The 5270-nt window shown below is 38.0% G+C and overlaps 1 protein-coding gene across 1 annotated transcript in view; it reads left to right on the forward strand.

Moving 5' to 3' along the window:
* LOC101298852 ((3S,6E)-nerolidol synthase 1, chloroplastic-like) overlaps positions 1-5270 on the forward strand; it is an 18580-nt gene that overhangs the window by 9441 nt on the left and 3869 nt on the right. The window lies entirely within an intron of this gene.

Raw genomic sequence — 5270 nt, forward strand, 5'->3', positions numbered from 1 at the left:
AACGTTTGTAGGAATTAGTGTTCCCGAGTTTGACAAGTTCCTTTGCCTGCTCAATCATAGAGGCCTTAACCGTACGTACCAGACCATCCACCACAGGCTGCAACATTGCCGCACTAGCAAGACGGCGCCTTTGGAAAAATATCCTTGCAGAGCTCAAAAACCATAATCCACATCACCCTTCTCACAAGCAAAGGGAACAAGCGTCTCGAAAGTCCATTTATCCGGAGCACAACCACTCTTCACTAGTTCACCATACCACCTTTTAGCTTCCTCCAAGTTCCCCTCACCCAAAAATCCCTTAATCAAGGCATTGAAGCTAAACACATCAGGTTCCACTCCACTACTGATGGAATTCCTGCAAGTATACAAGGTAGATATAGTATAGTGAATGAAAGAAAATGGGTTATCGTTTCCACGAGGATATTATTTCAATTCAAATTATGAAATATCTAAACTAACTACACTAAAACACGTAAAACAAGAAACACAAATCGACAAAGACGAACTCAATGACTCAACTAAATTGTACTTACAATTTTTGGGGTTTTTGAAAAGGGTTTTATGATGATGAAAAATAACTTGCAAATAGAAAATAAGAGAAAGGAATTGAATTTGAAAGGAGTAAGAGTATGATGGTGATGAGTTTAGGGTGTCGGAATCAACCACAAGCAATGCTATCTACGCCTTGATACAACTAATGGATTCTATCATTTCTCTAGATGACAATTCTCATATCTAAGTTCTTCTCAGGTACTCTAGACCATAATTTTCCTGAAGTGTATGATGCTCTCCCTCTCGGGTAAAGGTCTTATATCCTAATTATGCAGTCTATCCTTCTCAGATATAAATTTAAGATGCAAGACTCATTACGTATTAGAAAATAAAGGAATCAAGCAAACCATTATTCTTTCTCAAGCAATAATGTAATTCACCATACTCAATCACAAAGAGCTAAATAGACTATATTGCATCTCTGCTTCAAGTCTAACTTCAAGTTACTAAATGCAGAGTCCTATGGTGATCAATCAAAGAACTGAGACATAAAGCATATAATTAAACAGTGATCAAGCATTCATCTAAGAGAAACCAGAATCCATTAATCAATCATCAAAGACGTAAACAATCATGCTAGGGCCTCATTCTAGCCTTAGAAAAGAGGTTTAGCTACTAATGTTTAAAGCAAACATATTATGAGTTCTCAAAAACATAAAGAAACTAATTGAATGGAGATGGAAGATGGAACCGGTGGATGGCAGCAGCTTCGTGGATGAAAGTCTGATACGGATTGATACCTGCTTGTGCATTGAGAAAATCTCCTGTTATATGATGCCCTTTTCCTTCTTGTTTCAGGCTTTGGTAACTCGTTAATCACATAGCCCAAAAGGAGACTTCTAAAAGTCCAAGGAAAACATGTTTTGGACTCTCAAAAGGTCTACAATGCTCTATTTGAAGAGCAAAGATGAGGAAAACAAGCAAAAACAGGGTGAAGAAGGATTGAAGGGTGTTTGCAATCCTGACAGCTGAAGCAGTCTCGACAGAACTGCCAACTTTGAGAATTTAACTGTACTGATCCATGAAGAACCAGAGAGTGAGCCTTATATGCACGAAAAGCCCTGGATGTCTACTTTCTACAGAATTTTACGGTTTGTGATTTCGATATTCCTAGAGGGAGATATGGCCGTTTACGTACAGGCTGTTCAGTATAGGCGGATCTGCAACATGTTTCCAAGAACTCGAGTTTTCAAGAACTGGATGACTTAGCAAAATTCTGGAAAGTGCAAACACACTAAACTAAGTAAATGGACTAAAAACAAGGATAACTATACACAAATATCAAGATTAAAGGGCATGAAAATATAGGAAAATACAAGCACATCAACTACTCCTCAACTCCTCAACCAATTCAGCCCCTTCTTTACTCCTCTTCTCCAAAGCCAATCCCATCAACTTGGCATTATAGCTCCTAATATCCGGAACAACTTTCTTCTCCACCATTACACCCCATATCTTCTCAGCATCCGAAAACCGCTGATTCCCATACAATCAATCCAAAATCGTGTTAAACGTGATCACATCCAGCTTCACACCCTTCTTCTCCATCTTCTCAAGCACCGAAACCGCGGAATCAAACGAACCCATCTTACATAAAGCCTTGATCAAAATATTGTAAGACACCAAATCCGGCTCAACAGACAACTTCTCCGGCACCTCCTTAAATAACTTCTCAGCCATATCAAACCTCTTGGAGTTCACGTACGCGCCCATAAGCGCGTTGAAGGACAGCACGGTGTGCGCGAACACGTTCTGGGCATTATCGAACATCCCGGCCTTTCCATAAAGGGAAAGGATTCTAACGGCGAAACCCTCGTTGGCGAAATCCATAAAGGCATGTATGTCAAATTAGAAATGTGTAACCTTCGGCATGTTTGTGTTTCAGATTATGTATCATTGAAAATGTGTAATAAGCTGAGATAACTTATTAATCACTTTTGGGTCAAAATGATGCTGATATTCACAAAGTCTATCTGATAACATACCCTATGTTCCACTATATCAATAACGGCGAGCAAAGTGTTCCCATTCGAGGTTGTTTTTTTTTTTTTTTGAAAAAAGAAACATATTAAATAGTGAAGCCTCAATACGCATTTATAGTTTACATTGTCTAATATGATGACACTAGTAGCCTACATTGGAGCCCTACGTTTACATTGTGGAATATGATGGCATTAGTAGCCTACATTTGGAGCCCTACGTTTACATTGTCGAATATGACGGCATTATATTCGTAGCCGCATTCGTAGCCGCATTAATAGCCTACATTAGTAGCCGCATTAATAGCCTACATTAGTAGCCTACATTTGGAGCCCTACGTTTACATTGTCGAATATGATGGCATTAGTAGCCTACATTGGAGCCCTATTGGTCCAAGATCGAATAATATAGTTTTGCATGTTCAGTCGGGGTCAGCTTCGTCCTACTCCTCATTTTTATGGTGTATGTAGAACAAGTTTGTTTAAATTCAGATTCTTTATCAATTATCACTGATTTGATTGTTTGATTCTTGCTAGATTCCTTATCTGTATGAATGAATGGACTGCATTTCATTCCAATTTGGACCAGTCGAGAACCGAGTATGCATATACAACTAATACAAGTAATCCAAGAATATATGAAACAATCAATCAAATACTTGATTCCATCCAAACGTAGTACCTTTGAAATTGACAGCAAACAACATGTGGTTCTAGTGTTCTTTTATTTTCTCAATATCTTTTAGGTCAAGTCTTTGAAACAATATCACTGAAACTGAGAATTGCATATGGAGAGTTTGTAAGCGCATTGTACTATAATCATGAAAACCAAACTCTTTTTGAAAGTTCCATCTAGCTAGCTAGCATTAGCTATGGTATAACTAAATTTACCTCTTCATTTGTGTCATATATCTTAACAAGAGGGTCATCTTAAACTTCACTTTATACCATGAATAAGATCGAAATCGTTGATTTTCTAAATCCCTCATGGACAAGTTTTAAGAAACTTCAATTATGGAAAGGTGTTAAGCAACAGTTAATTTCTTGAATACAATTTGTTGGTTAGATCATTTGCATGCTAGAAAACCAACGTTCAAGCCCAACATATTGAAATCCAACCTATTGCAGTGAATGTTAACCAAGGGTCATTCAACAGAAAAAACAAATCAAACAGCTAGGCTAAGGCTAAGGCTAAGGCTAATAATTATCAAATTATTGACATGTAAAACAGAAAATTATTTTTAATCTCACGAAAGATTACAAGCTTGGCAAGTTAATGAACTAGACAAAAGGAGTCATGAGGTTCTTCTTATATGCCAACATAAAAGAATTCTCAGACAATATACCTCTGGAATATATCCTCCTCGTTATCATTGCCACCAGAAGAAAGCCAATTCGGGTCACAATAGCCATCAACTTCTGGGTCATTATGGGATTCTCCATTTATGACTACATGTGAAGCAACTTTTGGTGCAGATCGACTTTCTTCATACTTTCTTCGGCCAAAAAGCCAATTTGGGCTTTTCAACTGTATTTCACTGAAAAAGACAAACGCCTGATTTCAGGACTAACCGACTAAGTGCAACTGTATTTCACTGAAAAAGACAAATGCATAATGAATGAGTGATAGTAAAATTTAATTCTTCCGGGAATGCATGGCATTACAGTACGTACCAAAGAAAAGAAAATCGTGAATTCAAATGATCTGGCAGAGCGGAGTATGGACGCGCTCAACCATTCTCCTATATATATAATGCCAACATTTTTCCAGATCTTACAACTTAAGTTCTTAATTCGCAAACAAAGATCAAGAAGAGTCTTTCAAACAAAGATCAAGATGTCATCGTCTTCTTGGGCCTTCTTTAAAGTATTCAATCCCCAAATTGCTCCAAAAAGTATCCCACATATTGGCCAGTCTAACCTCATGCAGCTTACACATAAGAAGCAGCTGCCTACTTTTCAAAGACGGGGCATTGCCGAAGATAGCTTGCTTCCCAGTTCTACTAGTCCCATAAAGCCGATGAACGTTGAAACCAAGCATACTAGAACTATGGTAAAATTCTCGGAGCTTTCTCCGACGTCTATTTCTTCAAGAGGCTAGAGCTAGCTACTAAACAATAGTAAATTTGACTGTGCCTTACTTGCAGGGTGACATTTTTGTCCAACATTCTCAGAAGTTGGAACTATTCAGAAATGTCTTGAGGAATGTAGCAGAGCTAGATGCCCTTGAAGGTTTGAATATGATCGATGCTGTTCAAAGGCTAGGCATCGATTACCACTTTCAACGAGAAATCGACGAAATTCTGCACAAGCAAATGAGTATTGTATCTGCCTCTGATGATCTTCATGAGGTTGCACTTCGCTTTCGACTACTGAGACAACATGGTTACTTCGTGCCTGAAGGTAAGTTTAATCACACGTACTATTTTTCGTTCACTAAACGATATGAAACTATTTCATTCATAAACAGTTGTAAAACTTGTGTAGTAATACATATTTCTACGTGTTTGTTACAGATGTGTTTAACAACTTCAAGGACAGCAAAGGAACTTTCAAGCAAGTTCTGGGTGAAGACATCAAGGGATTGATGAGCTTATACGAAGCTTCGCAGCTAGGTACAGAAGGAGAAGATACACTTGTTGAAGCTGAAAAGTTTAGTGGCCATCTGCTAAAGACTTTCTCTGTCACTATCTTGATCATCATCGAGCCAGAATTGTTGGAAATACATTGAGGAATCCT

The sequence above is a fragment of the Fragaria vesca genome, unplaced genomic scaffold (assembly GCF_000184155.1).
Source record: "Fragaria vesca subsp. vesca unplaced genomic scaffold, FraVesHawaii_1.0 scf0513012, whole genome shotgun sequence".
Classification (NCBI taxonomy): Eukaryota; Viridiplantae; Streptophyta; class Magnoliopsida; order Rosales; family Rosaceae; genus Fragaria; species Fragaria vesca.